Source organism: Suncus etruscus, chromosome 9 (assembly GCF_024139225.1).
Source record: "Suncus etruscus isolate mSunEtr1 chromosome 9, mSunEtr1.pri.cur, whole genome shotgun sequence".
NCBI classification, from domain to species: domain Eukaryota; kingdom Metazoa; phylum Chordata; class Mammalia; order Eulipotyphla; family Soricidae; genus Suncus; species Suncus etruscus.
Window position 1 is genome coordinate 95,823,091 of NC_064856.1, and position 21,905 is coordinate 95,844,995.

At 47.9% G+C, this 21,905-nt stretch overlaps 1 protein-coding gene, 1 non-coding gene and 1 pseudogene across 2 annotated transcripts in view; 2 read left to right on the plus strand and 1 right to left on the minus strand.

Annotated features, from left to right (window-relative positions):
• Positions 1-21,905, minus strand: part of PEX16 (peroxisomal biogenesis factor 16) — a 561,216-nt gene that overhangs the window by 429,226 nt on the left and 110,085 nt on the right. The window lies entirely within an intron of this gene.
• On the plus strand, positions 8,588-8,696 carry LOC126019906 (U6 spliceosomal RNA). The gene has a single exon (XR_007499516.1). It is a non-coding gene; the product is annotated as a U6 spliceosomal RNA (small nuclear RNA).
• LOC126019191 (uncharacterized) lies at positions 9,273-9,346 on the plus strand (annotated as a pseudogene).

Sequence of the window (21,905 nt, forward strand, 5' to 3'; positions counted from 1 at the left end):
GCTCACGTTGCAGTGGGCCAGAACCGGCCACCTGCTTGGCTCCTGCAGAGATGAAACCCTAGAGATGATGGGTCTCCGCCTCCTGTTACATCTTGATTAAACAAGGCTGCCCTGAGATTTCTCATTCCTGTAAGCACCGGGGCCTGGGAGACGCCCCTGGCTGTCAGCAATTTATAACTCTGGGCCCACAAAGCCACGTTCCTGGACCTCACTTTCTGGTGGAATAGAGATCATATTCCAGTGCTGCAGGACAGATGTGGCTGGTCCATTTACCTAGTGGGAACCCCTTTTAAATAAAGGCCAAGTGCCTTTCATGTTCACGATCTCAAAGCACTTAAACACGAGTAATTAATGAAATCCAACTTCCAGGAAAAAAAAAAAAGCAAGAATTATTATCTTCATTTTATAAATAGATCAAAGGTCACACAATCAATGGCAGATGTCAGGAGCAGATGTAAGGGTTCTGCTTTTGTCCCCGGCTGCAGCCACCAAATTTCACCCCTGGTATCACTGACAGCACTCCTTTCTCTGACTTCTGGCCAAAAAAAAAAAAAAAAAGTGGGATTGGCCTTTATATGTTTCCACTTAAAGGCTTAAATTCTATGTATGGTTCATATGCCTTTGATATATCTGGAATTTATAAAAGAAAAGGAGAAGAATGATATTTGATGCTTTTCAGAGATCGCATTGGGACTGAGCCTTACTTATATAGTGGGTCAAATGTGAATAAAGAAAGAAAGGGAGGGGAGCCTGTTCACCAGATCTTCACAAAAGTTCACTTTTATTCTCTTGCTGAAAGAACCTTGTCTGTTCCAGTTAAGCAGAGTGTATCTTTATCACCAAAATGATTGTGGTGGGAACAATGAAAGCCAGCATCATGGGCGCCCAGTCAGAGCCAAGTACCCTCTACTTACTCACAAAATATCCCCCATGTCTCACCAACAGACACACAAGGAGCTTTTTTTTTTATTATTATTTCTTCATTTCATAGATAAGGTAGATAGCAGAAGGGTTGAGGAGAAAGAAGAGAAAGAGCAAAGGAAAGGAACTAAGTGAAACTCAGAGTAAAAGTCTTTTCTTCTGGATGGGTGTAGCAAAAGATGCAAGGATGGAGATTCCAAGGTCAATACAATGTCACCTGATTGTTGCTTTCTAGGAGTTTCCAGCCTTCTAAGTTGACGGCTGAGGCATGATGTCTAATGCAAAGGCAGGTCGTCTCCGTATAATTCAGACCCCAAGTTTCGATTGAGTTCCTGGTGTGTTAGGTTCTGCTTTAATTGTCGCGTCTTGTCACTCGTCTCATGGAGATGATGGGCTAGTGGGAAAGTTTGATATTAATCAAAGGATTACACAGCTCTGACGTTGCCATTGAGAGACACCAGATGGGCTGCAATCTGACAAAGGAGTAGTATCCAGGATATATAAAGAACTCCTACACAAAGTAAGAGAAGAGCCAATAGAAGCACTGTATAATAACTTTAAAAAAGAAAGGCAAATGGCCAATTTAAAAAAAAATGTATGGAAGGATGCTGTCTCTCTTTGTAAATAGGGAATTGCAAATTAAAACACGGAAATACCACTTCTCACCCGCCGACATGGCAAACATTTTAGAGTCTGACATTACTGAGTACGGCTGTTGATGCCAAGCATGGGAATGTGGTGCATTGCTATAAAAAGTGTAAATTGGTGGTTCAACTTCAAAAATAGCAGTTCAGCCATACCGAGTCAAACTGCCAATTCCTGAGTGCAGCAACCCCAGCCCCAAGTCTTCACCTCAATCACATTTGCACAGGAAGATGGGCATAATAATGATAAATTTTAAGTTTCTAACTATAACCACCACCACCCTAAGCAAAAACAAAGTGAATATAAACTGAATGTTCTCCAGAAGAAAATGAGTCTATAAAAAGTGGTGAGTTTGTCCGAGGGGCCCCTGGTCCATCATGAAAATGTATGATCTACGGGCCCGGAGAGATAGCACAGCGGTGTTTGCCTTGCAAGCAGCCGATCCAGGACCAAAGGTGGTTGGTTCGAATCCCGGTGTCCCATATGGTCCCCCGTGCCTGCCAGGAGCTATTTCTGAGCAGACAGCCAGGAGTAACCCCTGAGCACCACCGGGTGTGGGCCCCCCCCCAAAAAAAAAAGAAAATGTATGATCTAGGTGTTGGCATGATAATATTGCATGCCTTGCATGCAGCTGACCCAGGTTAAACCCCTATATGGTTCCCCAAGCATACCAGGAGTGATCCCTGAGATGGTCTAAATGTGGCCCAAAATAAAAACAAACTAAAAAAAAAAAAAGGTAGAGAGATAGTGATCTAGAATAACATGGATTTGTGGGGATACATTTCAAAATCCTGATGCTGAGTGCAAAAACTATTTGTATATGATACAAATCAGGAGCCGGAGAGATATCACAGCGGCAGGGTGTTTGCCTTGTACGAAGCCGATCCAGAATAGATGGTGTTTCGAATCTTGGAATCCCAGATGGTCTCCCAAGCCTGCCAGGAGCAATTTCTGAGGGCAGAGCCAGGAGTGATTCCTGAGCACAACTGGGTGTGACCCAAAAATAAATAACAACAACCAAAATTAAACAAACATGATACAAGTCAGTATGAGGCCCTTTCTTCAAAGTTAACAAACATGCCAGACAATTCTATAAAGGGCATATGAGCACAAATAATGTAGTGGGAATGTAAAAGTAAGCACAGAAATGATAAACCTAACTGCAGAGGGTGGTTCCTTTAGGGAAGGGCGAGAGAAGGGTTTTTAGTGTTGTTGTTGTTTTTCTTTTTTATTTTTTTGGGTCATACCCGGCAGTGCTCAGGGGGTTACTCTTGACTCTATGCTCAGAAATCGCTCTTGGCAGGCTCAGGGGACCATATGGGACACTGAGATTCAAACCACCATACATACCTTCTATATGCGAGGCAAACGCCTTATCTCCATGCTATCTCTCCAGCCCCACAGCTTGATTTTTATTCTCAAAATATTTTTGAAGAAAATGCGCCCAAAGTGGTGGGGATGGCGTGAGAATAAAAGCAATTCAGAGTTCACAATGCTATGCTCTAGTTGTTGTTTGTTTGTATTTGTTTTTATTTTTTTATGCCTTAAGTTTTCTTTTCTTTTCTTTTCTTTTTTTAATTACAGTTTGACCTAGCAAAAGGGGGGTTTGGCTGCTCCGACAGCCCAGTTGGAGGGTGGGGGCGAGGAAAGCTTCTCTGAGGTGCCAGGGATGGGAGTCAGAATTGAGTGGATGGAAAAGGTGGAGAGGTGTGCTGGGCAAGAGTGGCAAATAACATCCACGATCCCTGGTACCGCCCCTTCAAGCTACCTCCTGGGCTATCTGGAAGGGTCAGATCTTTCAAAGTCCCCAGAAGCCTTGGGAGGAAAAAAAAAAAAAAAAAACAGAGAACAGGGAAGCATTGTTGAAGCGGTGACTCACATCTTGCATTGGAGAGAGTGGCTAGGAGGAAGCCAGTGAGGAGAGGCGGGGGAGCGAGGTGCAAATCTCCTGGCTGTGGCCCAGGACCACTGAAGGCACGAAAGACCTTAAATAGGGTAGTGCCAGCGGGGTCCCGGGCCCAGTTGCCTAGCTGCGAAAGTGCTTAGCTGAGAGCAACCAGGCTGGGGCCCAAGGATGCTTTGTATTCAAGCACCGTTCTAGAGGGGCAGGGGAGAGGAGGGTGCACCGGCACTGAGCTGAGAGCACCCTACACACACACACACACACACACACACACACACACACACACACACACACACACACACACACACACACCACACCACACCACACCACACCACACCACACCACTGCCAGGTGTGGCCTCCCAAACAAAATAAGATGCTAACTAGAAAATGCAGAGCAGAGCCTCCAGGACAAGACCTGAATGGTTGGCACAGGTGGTAGGAATCCAAAAGAGGGGGGAGTGTATTAAGCACATCTTGAAGCCCATCATGTTCCTAGCTAAAAAACGGGGTGAGTGCCTGGACACCAGCCGCCCTGAAATTAGGAGAAAGACGAGGATATTTAGTAGGGAGCCTCCTAGGAGGGGAGCCTAGCATGGTGGATGCTAGTTCGGAGAAGTACAAGAACGCAAAGGCGCAAGGTGCAGAGTCGGAGGTGCAAACGTGAAACTGTCCAGGATGGGATGGGGCGATCCGGGGCGCAAGGTGGGAATGCGGGGTGCTTCCTGCGGGCGGCTACTCACCACTCACCTGCTAAGGAGGACTTCCCGAAGGAGAAGGGCAGAGGAGGGTGGAGTGACACCAAGAGAGCGGGTACCTGGGAGGAGATCGGGGCCAGGGGCGGGGAAAGAGAAGAAGGCGAAGGAAACACCGTGCAGATGCTGAGCTCCTCCCGGAGACCCACCCCCAAGGAATAGCAGGCTCCGGCCTCCCCTTGGGGGGCTCCGGGCATCATCGGAGCACCTACCCGGGTCCCCCACCTGCAGCCACTTGCCAGGCACCGCTGCCAGGGCGCGCAGGGCCGCCTCCTCCTCCACCTCCAAGCGACTGGGTCACCCCGACACCCTGGACAAGACCCCGCCTGTCCAGGCCGCGCCTCCCCAGCACCCGCAGACCTGGAGACGTCACTGTGGCTCTGACGCGCGCAGGCCGGGCCCCGGGCGCAGGCGGCCGTGATGCGGGCATCCTCCGGGAGGGCCCGGGAGAGCTTTGCATCTAGCCAGCCGCGTCCTTGGCCTTTCTCCAAGGGAACCTCGATTTTTTTTTCTTATTTTTTTGCAAACCTGGGAAGACCGACTGTCCTTCGGCTACTGATAAGGACGCAAGCGCAGGTTTTATTTAATTTTTTTTTGGAAAAAAAATTAATAAAGAAAAAAAGAAAACAATGCATTGGAAAATAAATAAATAACTGGACCCAAGAAAGAGACTAATAATAATGCCGCCAGCTAGAGTTCTGCTCTTGTGCTCTTAAGAATACTCATGCCATCCGTTCTCATAGCCACCTTTTCTTGGGCACTTACTCTGTGCCGAGCACTGTGCGGAGAGCTTTGCAGGTAAGTGTGGATCTTTAGCCCCCCAATTTTTTTTTTTTTTGCAGGAAACCGGGATACAGAGAGGTTAAGGAATTTGCCCCCAAAACCATTCCAGGCACACAGCTGGCTCTCATGGGTTGCCAGAATGCCAACAACCTAGGCTTGTCAGCTCCCAGGTAATCCTCAAGTCAAGTCCCCACCCCACCCTAAGATTGGAAATCATTCGCTCCATCTTAAAGATGGGGAAACTGAGGCACATGGAAAAATTTTATTTTTTTAAAGTACCTTGCCCAAGGTCACCTAGCCGGAAAATAGAGGAGGCAGGCAGATAGAAAGCAAACCCAAGGCTCCTTTCTGTCCTCAGAGCCCAAGGTCCTGGCTGGCCATAGGCGACGCCACTTCCAAGCCACCTCCGACAGCTCAGCAGGTTCGAACCCCCAAGAGGCGTTTGCAGGGTTTGGGTGGGTTGTCGCTGCCTCCGATCCGCAGGTGAATCTTTGGGTCTTTGCGAGGGAGCATCGTCTCTTTCTCAGCCTGCAGGCGTCTGGAAGGAATGTGTCTCCCCGGAATCCAGTTCCGGGACCCGATCCCGCGGCGCGATCCTCCAGAAGCTAGGGCGGGGACCGAGGCAGCGGGAGGGATCCTGGGTCCCACTTGTCAAAGCGGCGGAACCCGCGAGTGGGGCTCGTGTTCTGCCTCCGTGCGGCCGGCAGAGGGCGCTGCCGCACGCGCTTCGGAGCCTGCGGCGCCCCGGAATCTGCAGATTCAGTCTTGAAACTCCAAGCAGGAATCTTGCTTTACTGATGGCACTCGCACAGGCCCCCCAGGTCTGCTTTTTTTTTTCTTCTTCTTCTTCTTCCTGGCCACCTCCATTCCTATTTCCTGTGCTCCATCAGCCTCAAGTCTTCTCCAGCCCCAGCCCCTCTTTTTTTGGTCATCTCTTGCAGAGATTAGAACCCTGCCTGATTCCTTCCTTCCAAACTCCCCCACTTCTCCTCCTCTGGGTTAACAAGTCAAACTTGGCGTTGTCTCCTTTTCTCTTCTCCTTGGGCTTTTGGTGATGGAAAATAGGAACAGATCATGGATATTTATTTTCTTGCCTTTTCCAAAAGAGATGGAAGCTTTTGGCTAAAGGAAGAGCCAATAGAAGGACTGGGGAAGGTGTGCATTTTTGTTAGTTCTTGGGGCTTGTTTGTTTGTTTGCTTGCTTGTTTGTTTTGTTTTGTTTTGGGGCCAACCCAGTGCTGCTCAGGGGTTACTCCTGGCTTTGTGCTCAGAAAATGCTCCTGGAAGGCTCAGGGGACCATATGGGATGCCGGGATTGGAACCACCATTCATCCTAGATCAGCTGCTTGCAAGGCAAACGTCCTACCGCTGTGCTATCTCTCCAACCCCTTGGGGCTTATTCTTGACTACACTCAGGGCTCTCTCCTGGTGGACTCAAAGAATCATATAGGATGCTGGGAATCAAAGCCAGGTCAAATGTATGCAAGGCAAGTGCCCTCTCCCCTGTACCTACCCAATTTGTACTACCCTCTGTACTATCGCTCTAGCTACAGTGTACAAAGAGCTTATGTTGTACCCAGATCTTTCTGTCTTGACACCTTAATCCTCACGCCTATGCAGAGGGGTGTGTCACCCATTATCTTTGACAGATGAAATCACCAAGCTGGTGAGTAGCAAGGATGGAAATTCACTAGGAGAATCTAACTTAAAAGCCCCAATTCCTGGGGGTGGGCAGGACGATAGTACAGGCAGTCAGGCACTGGCTTTGCATGGGGGTTGATCCAGGATCCCAAATGGTCTCCCAAGAAGTGCCAGAAAAATCCCTGAATTCGGAATTAGGAGTAGCTCGAGCACTGCTAAGTGTGCCCCCCCCCCATTAAAAAAAAAATCAGGTCTGCCCCTGGCCTTGGATCACAAAACTCAGATTAGTAAACAGTGGAACTGGGAGAGATGAAAGAGGCAGAATAGGAGTGACATGGGAACAGTGGTTGGAGGGTATTTGTCTATGTGGTGTGGAGCAGGGTACAGTAACCTTATAGAGCAAAACCATAAATGTTAACACTATCGTAATCATGTTAACTAAATAAAATGAGAAATAAAATAAAATGAGGAATAAAATAATAAAATGAGAAACAAAAAATGGGTTTGGTGCCAGAAATCTAATATCCGGGTTTGGGAGTTTGCCTTGCAAATGGCCACCTCTGGTTTAGTCCCCAGCAGCACATGGTCTCCTGTGCTCAGGAAGTCTCCTCCAGAGCACTGAGCCAGGAGGAACACCTGAACACTGCCAGGGATGGCTCGGTCTCCTGCCTCTGCAAATACCATGTAAATTAGGGGTTTCAGTAGCTTTCTGGGCCCCAATTTGTGGTGCGACTGTCCAAAAAAAAAAAAAAAAAAAAAAAAGGAAAAAGGAAACCCTAAAGGCACAGAGAGTGGAGAGTCTGAGTGAGGCTTTCTGCTTTCACTTGGAAGAGTATTTGGACTCACTTTCCGTGTCTGGACTCTGAGGAAATAAAGGTGGTTCTAGGAAAATCTGAAAAGTAGGAGAGGGGAAGAAGAAGGAAAAAGAAAAAAAAAAAAAGTCCCTTCTGTGGTTTTTGCCTTTAACCCAGCCTCATTTTGCTATTTGCGTTTTATTTTAAAATTAATGTGGTTCTCCCCACCCTTTAAATTGGCATGTCAATAGCCAAAACAGAAGGCAGGCCAGCTGCCTGCTGGAAATGTGGGGGTGCTCAGGAAGGATGTCCATGCCTGCCCGTGGAGCCCGACATGAAATGAGTGCCTTAAACCTTTCAAAGACTGATTTTCCACAAGGAATTGAGATCATAAGCCCTGAGAATGGGGGCTTTGTCTGCACTTGGGCTCGGCAGAATGTCTAGAATGTGTCAGTGTCCAATGAATGTGGAAAAACAAATCCCACTTCTCGTGGATGTCTGCTCCTCCTCCCCACGGGCAGCCTTGCTGCTGGCTGAAGGGCGGCTGCAGGGGAGGGTTTTCTCCTTCTCTGGTTGTCTCACCCCTCCCTCAGCCCCCTTTCCCGTAAATTGGCTTTGGGGATTTGGGTCCAGGTGAAGCAATCGCTGATGATGTCACTTGGTTCAACAGAATGATTGCTCAACTCTGGAATCATAGGCAGAGACTCTTCCAAACAGGGAAACCAAGGCAGCAGGGACCCTGTGGGACTAGAGACCTCAGAGTTCGACTCCCTTGCCTGCCTGTCTCAGAGTGAGAAGGATTTGCTTCTCCGGCACCAGAGTACTTTGCCATCCCAGACTGCTCTTTGCCAACTTCTGGAATGTCTTTGAGCTTCTCTCTCTGCCCCTTCTCTCTTTCTTTTTATAGACACACTCTGAGAATTCACTTTGTGTAGATGTAAATGCTGGAGGTGCAATGAGAATCACCGTGAGTTGGGGTACACTGAGAAACACCATAAACTGGGGAATGCACTGAGAAACACCATGAGCTGGAGTGCACTAAGAACCACCATGAGCTTGGGTATACTGAGAAACACCATGAGTTGGGGTGTTCTGGGAGCCACCATAAACTGGGGATGCACTTAGAACCATCGTGATCTGGCGGTGCATTAAGAATCACCATAAGTGCTCCTTTCGGCATGGAATGATACAGAGAAGATTAGCATGGCCCCTGCGCAAGGATGATACACAAATTCGCGAAGCGTTCCATATTTTTAAGATCATAAGTTGTGATGATGAAAGTACAGTAGTAAAAAACTTTTATATACCCAGAAAAAATAATAATAATAAAAAAAAGAATCACCATGAGGGGCCAGAGCAGTGGTACAAGTGGTAAGGCGTTTGTCTTGCAGGCGGCTAACCTAGAACGGACTGTGGTTCAATTCTCCGGCGTCCCATATGGCCCCCCAGGCCAGGGACAATTCTGAGCACAAAGCCAGGAGTAATGTCTAAGCATCACCAGGTGTGCCCCCCCCAAAAAAAAGAATCACAATGAGGGGCCGAAGCAATAGCACAGAGGTATTGCATTTGCCTTGTACGCAGCTGACCTAGCAAATAGCAAAAATAAATAAATAAATAAATAAATAAATAAATAAATAAATAAATAAATAAATAAATAAATAAATCACCATGAGCTTGGGGTACAATACCATGAACTGAGGTACACTGAGAAACACCATAAATTGGGATGTTCTGGGAACATCTGGGGGTATACTGAGAAACACTATGAACTTGGGGTGCATTGAGAGCCACCATGAACTGGGGGTACACTTAGAAACTATGGACTGGGGATGCACTAAGAACCATGATGAGCACATATACTAAAATTGGAATGATACAGAGAAGATTAGCATGGCCCCTGCGAAATACCATAAGTTGGGGGTGTTCTAGGAACCACCCAAACCATAAACTGGGGTTGCACATAGAACCATCATGATCTGGGGGTGCACTGACAATCAGCATGAGCTGGAGGTGCACTGAGAACCACTGTAAACTGGGGGTACACTGACAACCACCATGAGCCCCATTTCTATAGTCGCCACATGGCTCCTGACCTCATGGCTCCAATGTCCTCACCTGCTAAAACCGGAAGTCAGGAATGACTTGGTTCTCCAGGCTGGGACAGTTGCTCATACCCATGTGAAACCATGTTCTCTGACTCCAAGACACCATTATTCAAACCCAGAGAAACCATGTTCTCTGACCCTAAGACACCATCTGAGTGGAACCTTTATAGTAGGTGGGGACACTAAGCTATCCTTTGAATCAACCTCAAAAAGCCCCAGCTCCAAACTCATGCCCACCTGTTTAAAGTTGGGGAAGGGAAGGTTCAGCCACACCCAAGCAATGTTCAGGGGCTACTTCCTGGCTTTGTGCTCAGGAGTGACTGGCTGATGGAGCCAGGGATCAAACCAGGGTCAACAACATTCAAGGCAGTTGTTATTCTTGGCAGTTCCTTAAATCACTAAGGACCAAAACAGTGCCAGTAGATTGATGAAGTCTCCATCGCAGTACAACCCGCCACAGCCTTACCACATCACTCGGTCCCAAGAAAAGGACCGGCTTAAATAAACACCAGTGCCGATGTAGCAACATGTCAGATAAGGCATCTGAGTGTCGGCGATCATTTTGTTGTTGTTGAATCTAATCTTGGGGTTTGAGTGATTTATACTAATGAAAGGAAAAGAAGAACACCAGGCCAATTTCAGCTCTCAAGATTCTTAAGATGGAATCGATTTTCGCCATCAACACTCTGAAAAAGACAAACACTTAAGGTAAAGCATTGCCAGCTCTTGTCTTTAGGGAAAATCCATGAATACTCAATGATCCTGACTGACCCATTTCCCATGCCCCCTGTCCTCAAAAGAGGCTCAGACGAGAGAATTAGTTGATGTCCCATAAATTATCTTGAAAGTAGATCCCAGATCCTTACTTAACCCTTCTACTGGTTCGTCCACCCTTCCTTCTGTTTGCTGCAAGAGCCAGGTCCCCAAGGTCAGCAGCATGCTGATGGTGGACAGCTTGCTCGCCTCACCTGAGGCTGTGACAGAAACATTTTCAATCGAGAAAGTTCCTCCCAAAGCATCATCAGGAGCCTTCCGGTTAGTTCTCCAGTCGCTGGCACACCCCCAAGTCTCCCTAACGCGTGGGGCCTGAGAGATGCCAAAAAGGACAGCGACGTCCACCCACCCGAACACGCTTGGTGGTCAGTGTCTGCGTGTCCTGCCGCTGAGGTGCAAGAGATTTTGGAAACCACTGAACATTCCTGCTGGGGATCATTCCAAGCCCATTTGGGAACCGACAACCGCGCTTGTCTGGGGAAATTAGTTTTGCACTTTCACAGACTGAGAAATTCCTCCGGGGCATTCTTGTACTTGGGAAGCGAAATCAAACCCAGCTCATTCCTTCAAGGGCTCAGAGGCTTCTTAATAAAAGCCGAACGCATCCAGTTGGGTCGGTTGAGCCGGGGGCGGGGGCGTGGGGGAAAGGCAGGAGCCCCAGGAATTGTGTTGTGTTTTTTTTCCACCTGTAACCAAGCCCTCCAGGGTTGGCTGTCTGGTTGCAAACTGCAGAATAATACACACACACACACACACACACACACACACACACACACACACACACACACACACACACACACACACCACAGGGGATCGCAAATCCTTTCCTATCTTCCTAGAAATCCTGGCGGCCCGATCCGCTGCTTGCATGCATGCAATCTGATGCAACAGTTTGCAACACGGTTCTGGGATCCAGGCCGGCGCGCATGCGCGGGCTGCATTTGGGCCGGGCCCGGGCCGGGCTGGGCTAAGGCTAAGGGTTGGGGGGGAAGCTTTTCCCCAGATGTGCTGGGGGTGGGGCGGGCCGCGAGAGCTTTGGCAGCCCGCGCTGGCGATCTGAGCTTAATTAAACTTCTCCCGAGGCATTGGCTGACTGATTGACCCAGTGATCCAAAAAAAATCATAGGCCCGATTCGCCCTAACCGCGACGGGAGAGCAGAATTTAGGGAGTTGGCTCTGGATTTTAGGGGCAGGGCGTTTGCACGAGGCCTCCTGAGCCCCCGCATTGCATTCACCAGCTGTCGGGGATTCAGTCAAATCTGGCTTATCTGCACCCCGTTTCACCAGAAGGGAAGAATTGTGGTTACCCGGAAAAAAAGAAGCCAAGTTTTGACCTTGTCTTGGTCAGTATCTTTTGGCCACGTTCCCCCACCCACTGTGATTTAGAAGGTTTTTGTAGCAGAAGAAAAAAAATGACATCATGGACTGTTTTCCAATATTTTTTTTCTTTTTTTGGCCGTTTAAGAGTTGCCTTCATGGTTCTTTTTCCCATACCCACATTCCACTTATTATATATAGACGCATAGATTTAATGGACTTATTTTTATTAACTTTCCTCATTCTTTAACTTTAGGTCGACTCTTTCTTTTTTTTCCTATATGCTCTTGCCCTACACAATAACATAGGGAAACCACAACTAGTCATATATTTTTTCATTCCCTTGAAAATAAAGTTGTTACTGTTCAAATTTAAAAATGTCGATGTTAGCTAAAATCTTGCCTGCTACATTTAGAGGGGGAACACCAGAGGTAATAATAATAATAGTTAACATATGTTGAGTGATTGCCAATGTCTCGGGCACGGTTCTGAGTATACTTTTACAGTATTCTAAATCCTTAAGATGCCTAAGGAGGTGGTGGGTGTTATCATTCTCCACAGGAGAAAGTGAGGCTTGGAGAGGTTAAGTAACTTTGCTAAGGTCACAGAGCCAGATTGTAAACTCCAGTATGCTGTTCTATCCAAAGGAGACATAGATATTGGTCCAAATTCTACCCTTCTTTGAAGATCACACTCAACTGCTAGAACCTGAATTAAGACCCACTGGGGACTAGCCAAAGCAGAATTCTGAATATGGCACTGAAAATCATATGGACCAAGGTTCAAACCCCAAGTCAGCTATGACTACTTGTAGGAGCTCAGTCTTTTATTCTGTCATCTGTAGAATGGACATAAGGTATTTCTTTATATACTTTTTCTTTACCTTTTTCTGTTTCTCTCTCAAAGCAGCTTTCTTTCCTTCTCAGAAGAGATGGTCTGGGCCCTGCCAACATACTGTCCTGGCCCCTGGCACTTACTTGGATTATGTGTTGACACTGTATTAGTCTTCCCTGTTTTCCAATTATTGGGCCTGTGGATCACTCATTGTTCTGTCTCTAGTGCCTGGCACTGGGTGGTTACCCATTAAAATCGTGTTAAACACATGAGCAAAGGGTCAAGTGGGGAGAAAAAAAGGCTTTACTCTCTCACTCCAGGGTGCTGGGGACATGGGCCTGAAAGGCAAAGGGGACCAACCCCTTGCCTGCCACTGTCTCAGCCTGAGAGCACACTGGGTGGCAGCCTGCAGTGTGGCTACCTTGTCCCTGGGAGCCAGCAGTGATGACTCTGAGGCCTCCACAAAACAAGTTGAATTGACACAAAGAAGGTAGAGAAGTTCAGGATGAAACCACATTCCAGGACACCCCTGGGAACCTGGGGTCACATTCAGGCCTATTCTCAAGCTCCATGTCAAGTCACACCTAAACTAGCCTGAATCTTATCAACTTCCTCTCAACACACCATCACCACAGTCACAGGAGGTGGATTCCTGTGAATTCTATGACTCCTCCTCCTCCTCCACCTTCTCCTCCTCCTCCTCCTCTTCATTCTCTTCCTTCGGACCAGAAAAAGTGCTTAGGAGACCATGAGGTACTGAAGTACAGACCCAGGGTCTTGCACATGCAATCCATGTGCTTTCTTGAACCCTATCTTTGCCTCCAACTTCCTTTATTTTGTCAGGAAGGGGACAGCGTTTGGGGCCCATACTCAGGGCCCCATTGTTCAGGGTCTATTTCCTTGACTGTACTAGGGGGACTATATGAAGTGCAGGGAATTGAAGCTGGGTTGGTCCCAGGCAAGAAGTTCCCCCATCGGCTGCACTATCTTTTCAGCCCCTCCACTAATGTCTTTTTAACAGATGAGGAGAATGGAGGTTCAGGCTAAGTTCCCGCTGGAGTTCACCCAGACAGCTAATACTGTGGATTTGAATCCACGCCTGGCTGACTCGAGAACTGAACTTTCGGTTTTTGTTTTGTTTGGGAACCATATCCTACCGTTCTTAGAGGCTAGTCCCGGATATGCTCATGGGACCATTTCAGTGCCAGGGCAGGAATCGAACCCAGGCCTCCTGCATGCAAAGTGTGTCCTCAGCCCATTTAGCTCTCTCAGGCGCCCAGAAATGAGCTTTTAATTATCACGTGGAACTCTCCTGTGTGTTTTTCTTATTTTTGCAAATATCACCTCATTCAGTCTTTTATTATTATTTTTTTTTTCCTCTGTGGACTGACTTTGGAATCCAAAAGTATTTCACTGCCAAGTATTTCTCTCCTTACCCTCTCCCGGCGCTTCCCCTGGGTGGGACAAAGTTTCTCAAAGTGTTCTCTGAGCAAAGTAACCCCTACATCTCTGAAGTCCATGAGAATCTCTGTTTTGATCATCCATCCTCTGTTCCCATTGACTATAGAACAGGGGTCTCAAACTCAATTTACCTGGGGGCCGAAGGAGGCAAAGTCAGGGTGAGGCAGGGCCCCCTAAAGGGGATTTCGCTTACCGAATGATTCGCAATAAAAAAATCGCATTAGTTCACAGCAGCATTTACCTTGCAAGCAGCCGATCCAGGACCAAAGGTGGTTGGTTCGAATCCCGGTGTCCCATATGGTCTGTGTCCCCCCCACCCCACCCCGTGCCTGCCAGGAGCTATTTCTGAGCAGACAGCCAGGAGTAACCCCTGAGCAACACCGGGTGTGGCCCAAAAACCAAAAAAAAAAAAATTGCATTAGTCCCGGAGAGATAGCACAGCGGTGTTTGCCTTGCAAGCAGCAGATCCAGGACCTAAGTGGCTGGTTTCAAATTCCGGTGTCCCATATGGTCCCCTGTGCCTGCCAGGAGCTATTTCTGAGCAGATAGCCAGGAGTAACCCTGAGCACTGCCGGGCGTGGCCCCACCAAAAAATTGCATTAGTAAGAAAAAAAATCGCAAAAAATCGCATTAAACATTTTGCATACCCTGAATGGAGACTGCTCGGGGTATGCGAATGTTTAATGCGATTTTTTTCTACTAATGCGATTTTTATTGCGATTATTCGGTAAGCGAATAATCGCAAATACTGCGATAGTTTGAAGGCCGGCCGCGGGCCACAAAATGTTGTACGGAGGGCTGCAAATGGCCCCGCGGGCCGCGAGTTTGAGACCACCTGCTATAGGGACGATGTAGTAATCCCTCCAAGTAGCATCAGGAAACTACATTTCCCAGACTGCCATTCTCCCCAGGAAAGAGAACCAATTCCATAGGCCATGTCTTTTAGCTGAGAAAATTGAAAAATCTTCTGGTTGCTACCTTGGATAGAAGATTGGTGTGCCCCAAAACTGGGCTTGGTCCCAGGCAAGATATAAATTCCCAGGCCTTGGGTGATTGGGGTAAGGGTAGGTTATTTAAGAAAATCAAATTAAAAAACAACCCTTCAATTAGGGGCATAAATGAAGACTCCAACCACGGAAGACTTCTAAGAGTATGACCAACCTCTGGCCCAGTGCATCTATTTTCTTAGACTTAGAGCCACCACCCCTTCCTCTCTGCAATTCCTGTTCCTTTCCCTTCCTCCACATTCTTCCCTTATTGCACCATTGTGCCCACTTCCCCCTGCCCCCCACCCCTCGGCCCACACCCACTCTTTAACTGTTTTAGTATAACTTCCAGCCCACCAGACTGAGGTTTTTCTTCGACCCAAATGTTATTTTTCAGAAGGAGCCATTGAGGTTGGGTGTAATTGCAGTGTTGGTCTCTGCAAACCAAGCTGAAATAATACAGCGAGGGCAGATGGGGTGGGAAGTGAGTGTGGAGGTTACTTCCCCCAAAGAGTGAGAGAAACCAGTGGGGTGAGTCACAGGAGACTGGAGTGCCAGGCTGGGCCTTCTGGGCTCCGGGCCTCGGGAGTTCAGCTGAGGGGAAACTGCCCGAGGTGCGGGGGGTCTCTTTGACTGAGGCCCCGTGCGAGGTGGTTCCTGGCTGTCCTCCCCCCAACCACTCATATTTCTGGAAACGACCACTTGAGTTTGCTCTTGACTTATTCAAAGGGTCAGAGCAGCCAGGAGACCAGACGGGAACTAGTCCTCCGGGTTTCCACTGAGAGTCTCCTAGAATAGGGGCTGGACCCTTCTTCCTGGGAGGGTGTTCTATATAACTCGCTGCGATGTGAACCTGGACCTCATTCCCTATTTACTGGGGGGTCTTGCAAGGCATATACGTGTGGGCACACACCCAATCACAATTGGGTTTATCTCCAACACTCCGGGGATCTTTGGGGAACCCGTGAGAATACTCCAAAGATTACATAGCTTCTCCCCTTGGGGCTTTGTTGCTTTACTTCACATACCAATGAACCCTGAGTAAAAAGGATTGGCTAGTCACCTGTTTCTGGGGGACAGCCATTGAAGGCCTCAATTCTAGCCCAATAAGAGGGAAGGAGCAATAACCAAGACAGACATAAAGCCTGAAAAGGGTGAGCAGGAGAAGAAAGGTACAAAACAAACTCCAAGGAGAGACCTGACAAGGAAAGAAATGGAGGGACCAGAAAGAGAGTACAGTGGTTAGGGTACAAGGAAATAAATGAAGGGGCAATAGAGATAGGATAGGACTTAAGGCATAAGGCTTATATGTGATGGATCCAGATTTGACCTCAGGCCTCACATGTCCTCCTGAGCATTGCTGGGTGGTCCTTGATAGTCCCTAGCAGTGTAAGCAGTGTAGACTCCCAAGCAACAGGTGCCAATCATCAAGCCCTAGCTCAGAAATACTGGCCTGGTTGGCTGGATGTTGCAGGGAGTCATCTCTGTTTCTCCTGTTTCTACTTGGGAGGGTCCATAAAAAAGAAAAGAGGGGCCAGAGAGATAATAAAGAGGTTAAGGCACGAGGCCGGGAAGGTGGCACTAGAGGTAAGTTGTCTGCCTTGCAAGCACTAGAGGACGAACTGCGGTTCGATCTCCCAGCATCCCATATGGTCCCCCCAAGCCAGGAGCAATTTCTGAGCCCATAGCCAGGAGTAACCCCTGAGCGTCAAATGGGTGTGGCCCAAAAAGAAAAACAAAAAAGAGGTTAAGGCATTTGCCTAGTCTGTGGCCATCTGTAGTTTGAGTCCCCAGTATTGTATATGGCCCCCCAAAACAGTGCCGGGCATGACCACTGAGCCAGGAATAAACACTGAGCACAGCCAGGTGTAAATCAATTCCCTACCCCTACTAAAAGGAAAGAAAGAACAAAGGGGAAGGAAGGAAGGAAGGAAGGAAGGAAGGAAGGAAGGAAGGAAGGAAGGAAGGAAGGAAGGAAGGAAGGAGGGAGGGAGGGAGGGAGGGAGGGAGGGGGAGGGAGGGAGGGAGGGAGGGAGGGAGGGAGGGAGGGAGGGATAAAGAAGAAAGGGAGAAAGTGAAAAGAGGAGAGGTGAGGCGAGGCTAGGCTTGGGAGATTGCTCAGAGCACTGGAACACATGTCTTGCATATGCAGATATGCAGGATACTGAGTTGAATCCTAGCCCAGCATGCAGCAATACCCAGATGATGGCTCTCCGGGCCTCCTGAACACCACTAGAAGTAGCCTCTCTGGAAAAAGAAAAGGAATGAGGACTGAAAACAAAGAAGGGGTTTCCTTCCCTGGGTGAGGGTGGGCACCAAATCATTTTGGAAGAAACAGGGAAATGAGCCAGTTGGAGACTAGAGAAGGGAGGGTGTTGGAGAGGAGACAGTGTTCAGAGTTTCTGATTTAAGAGAGGGTGTCACGCATCTAGAGAACCAAAGCCAAAGAAATCTATCACGGAGCTGGCTCAGAAAGGGGGAAGTCACTTTCTCCATGCACCCCCCAAACATGTTTTGCTGTACTCCCTCTCCAAGTTCCCAGCACAAGCACAGAAGTTGAGGATCATATTTAACCATGGTTAGTCCCCCCTCTTCCCCCCCCCCATCCTTCCCTCAATCCCCCGAGGTCACTCCCGTTACCAGCTTCTGTCAGTTCTACACCAAAATCCCTCTGCAGATGATCTCCTTGTCCCCATTCCTCCCACCACAAGCCCTGATGCAGGCGAGCTTCTTTACTCAACCGAATTTGTCAATAGCTTCCTAACGAGTCATCCTCCAGGCACTACCTCAGAGAAAGAACCATCTGACCCTGTCTCTCCTAGCTTAGCATCCTCGCCCACAAGCCGCTGTCTTCCCAAGGCATTCAGGCTCTGCACAGACCGCGCCCTCCTGGACCCCCACTTTCTGGCCATTGTACCCCCATCCCCACCACAGCCTCACACACCTCACACGCTTAGTCACAAGCACATATTCTCTTTCTCTGTCTCTTATTCTTCTGCCCTGCCTGCCTGCCTGCCTGCCTGCCTGCCTGTCTGTCTGTCTGCTGTCTGTCCTGTCTGTCTCTCTCTCTCTCTCTCTCTCTCTCTCTCTCACACACACACACACACACACACACACAACACACACACCACACACACAAACAACACAATAGCGCCTTCCCAGCTCTGTCTAATGGGCGCTTCCCCTCACCCCCCCCCCCAAGCAGAATTCCCTGGGGAATCCCCACAGAGCCTTGAAGAGTCAGACCAAACAACTCATTGTCCTCTCTATTCCCTTCCCCAAAGCCTTTCGATTCTTCCATGTGTTTTTCACTAGGATTTCTGTATCACATCTGATTTCTGTATCACACATGGTGAACCATGGTCACGTTGACCCATAGTTATCTGTGAAAGCTCAACCCTTGCCCCAAGTGTAAGGGTCCAAACATGGCAGACACTGGCAGGACCACTGCCCCCACACCCCTAGGGCCCCACCCGATTTCCTAGAGAAACCAGAACAATGCCAGACCCAGAATTTTGTTCTGAATGGTCAGCTAAGCTGCAGTACCAGACTCAGAGGTTAGGCAAGCCCAGGTCTCTCATATCTACTTTCCCCTTTCACAAAAGAATTGATTTGGGGCCCAGCAGATGGCTGCCTCAGAAGGACTGTTTCCCAGAGTCCCTTGCAACAAAGGCTAACTTCTCACCAATGGCTTGTAAACTGAATGGAAACGTTCCACATCTCAGTCTGTGTCCTCTAGAAGGAATGTGCATGTGCTTCCAGACCCTTCCCCCGCCCTTTTTCCCCCTGCACCCGGAGGACGGTGGAGCCCTCCAACCCATCTCAGGCCGCTTGTTTTTTTTCCAGAACTCTATGAAAAAGACGCATGCTCTCTTACTTATGCTTTTGTACTTAGGAGAGTATTTATTTCAGCAACATTTCCCTTCTCTACAAAATCCTCAGGGACTACTTTTCTTCAGGTCTCGAAACGGTTCTGAACAGGGGCACATGGCCTTAGTTCCACACAATCAAAAGGACTAAGAGGCCTGCAAGGAAATGGAGCAACGATTTGCAGATCGAATGCGTGCTTAAGCTTAGCACGCGCTGGTGACCCCTCACGTAAGGACACGGGCCCTGTCCTATTTGGGCTCCACTTACACTTGTTAGGTTAATTACCTCCTTACTGACCCTGTTTCCAGGGACACTCACTGGTGTTTTAAGGCTCCAATGGTGAATTAATGGAATGGAGGGGGACACACAGCGCCCTACATCTCTGGGTTTCTAGATTGGGTGCAGGGGGCAAACAATATTTTTTTCTTTGTATTTGAAGTCACTCCCAGTGATGCTCAGGGTTACTCTTAGCTCTACACTCAAGAATTTCTCTTATCAATGTTCAGGGAACCAAGGGGATGCCAGGGATCAAATCTCAGTCAGCCTTCAGCAAGGCAAAAGAACTACTAATGTATTATCTCTCCAGCCCCTCCTTTTGGTTATTTTGCTCCTCCCTTCCTTTCCTTCCTTCCTTTCTTCCTGTCTTTTTCCTTTCTTCCGTCCTTTCCTCCTTCCTCCTTTCTTCACTCCTTCCTTCCCTCCCCCTTTCCCTCTTTTTTCTTTCCCTTCTTCTTCCCACCTTCTTCCCTCCTTTCTTGCCTGTCTTTTCTTCTTTCCTTTCCTTATTCCTTTCTTTCTTCCTCCCTCCCTCTTTCTCATTTTCTATTTCTTTTATCTCTCTCTCTCTTTCTCTCTCTTTTTGGTTTTGGGGCCACACCTGGTGACACTCAGGGGCTACTCCTGGCTATGTACTCAGAAATCACTTCTGGCTTGGGGGACCATATGGGATGCCGGGGGATTAAACCACGGTCTGGCCCTAGGCTAACTCGGGCAAGGCAGACTCTTTACCACTTGCACCACCACTCCAGCCCTCTTTCTTCTTTTCTTTTCTTTTCTTTCTTTCTTTCTTTTCTTTCTTTTCTTCTTCTTTCTTCTTTCTTTCTTTCTCTCTTTCTTTCTTTCTTTCTCTTTTCTTCTCTTTCTTTCTTTCTTTCTTTCTTTCTTTCTTCTTTCTTCCTTCCTTCTTCCTTCCTTTCTTTTTTCTTTTTCTTCTTTCTTTTCTTTCTTTCTATCTTTCTTTTTTTTTGGTTTTTGGGCCACAAACCGTTTGACGCTCAGGGGGTTACTCCTGGCTATGTGCTCAAGAAGTCGCCCCTGGCTTGGCGGGACCATATGGGACACCGGGGGATCGAACCCCAGTCCGTCCTACGCTAGCGCTTGCCAAGGCAGACACCTTACCTCTAGCGCCACCTTCCCGGCCCCCTCTTTTTCTTTCTTTCATTCTTTTTCTTTCCTCTCTTTCTTTCCCACACATCCTTTAATTCAAGCCACTTGAAGCTGCTTTTCTTTCTCAGCTACCTCCCAACCTTTTCTTTTCTTGTGTCTTCTGTGCCAGTATCCAGAGTCAACACATGTTTGTGGATGAATGTCCAGTGGTTGTTTCTTCTAGCACCTGTAACACTAACTGTACGCATTTCTTACTCTCGACCCCAGCTAACCCATTGAAAGCATCAGATAAAAATCTCATTTCTAGAAAATGCTTCCAGAGTCCACTTCCTGCTATGTACGCAGAGAACTGAAGGCTCAACAATAAAATAAGACAGTTGAACTCTAGTTCCACACTGGAGCTGGGTTTTCTGGCACTGATGTTCCCTGGCTGTGCCTGAGGCACCCTGAGGTAACCTAGGGCTTCAATTGAACTGGAAGATCAGCTTCTGTTAAGGGATGTGTAGTCTCAGGAGAATCCAGTCCCAGCACCCAGGGGTCCACAGGAACCTTCAAGGTGCCTCCGGATCTGAGGTGATGGTGGTATTCTTCACACACTGAAGTCTGCGAGTCTGTTACCCTGTGTTAAGAAAATTACCCCTGCTTCAAACACAAAAAGGTCTCTCTTCCCCAGGAAACTTAGCATCTCATTCCAGAGGGGCAGGAACTAGTCCTGCTGGGGCCAGAGTGATAACTCAGTGAGTGGGGCATTTTGCCTTGCACACAGCTGACCCGGGTTTGATCCCTGAGCCTGCCAAGAGTGATTCCTGAGCGCAGAGCCAGGAGTAAAGCCTAAGCGCTGCCCGGGGTGTGGCCCCAAAACAAATCACAAACCATCAGAAAAGAAACTGATCCTGCTGAGAAACATTCAGAAAACACGCAAGGCCCAGATCCCCACCACCCAGGCTGCCCAGAGTGGAGCCAAGCACTACCCACTCTTCCTCTCAGCCCCACACACACCCATTTGGGTGTCTACCATAGACACAACATCTACCAAATGTTTACCAATGCCTCAACAGCCTGAGGTGTGAGAGAATGAGATATCAATGGGTGAGTGGACTCAACCAGCAGCTGGAGTGACCTGAAGGACTTCCTTTTAAAAATTGTAGTGACTGGGCCAGAGAGATAGCACAGTGTTAGGGCATTTGCCTTGGACATGGCCAACACATAACGAACAGTGGTTCAAATCCCAGCACCCTATATGGTCCCCTGTGCCTTTCAGGAGCAATTTCTGAGCCCAGAGCCAGGAGTAACCCCCTGAGCACTGCTGTGCGTGGCCCAAAAACTGAAAGAGAGAAAAGAAAGAAAAAGAAAGAAAAGAAAGAAAGAAAGAAAGAAAGAAAGAAAGAAAGAAAGAAAGAAAGAAAGAAAGAAGAGAAAGAAAGGAAAGAAAGAAAGAAAGAAAGAAAGAAAGAAAGAAAGAAAGAAAGAAAGAAAGAAAGAAAGAAAGAAAGAAAGAAAAGAAAGAAAGAAAGAAAGAAAGAAAAAAAGAAAGAAAGAAAGAAAGCAAAATGAAAAGAAATTATAGTGACCACAGGCCTTTTTCGGTGACCAGACTTGTTGGAGCTTTTGGATGACAAGATCTTACTTGTGCTGAATGAGCCTGTGCTCAGTCTCTTTTTCTGACTGTCTCACTCCCTGTTTACCATCCTTCAGGCAGCTGTCCACAGAACAGAGATACAAGTCCATAGG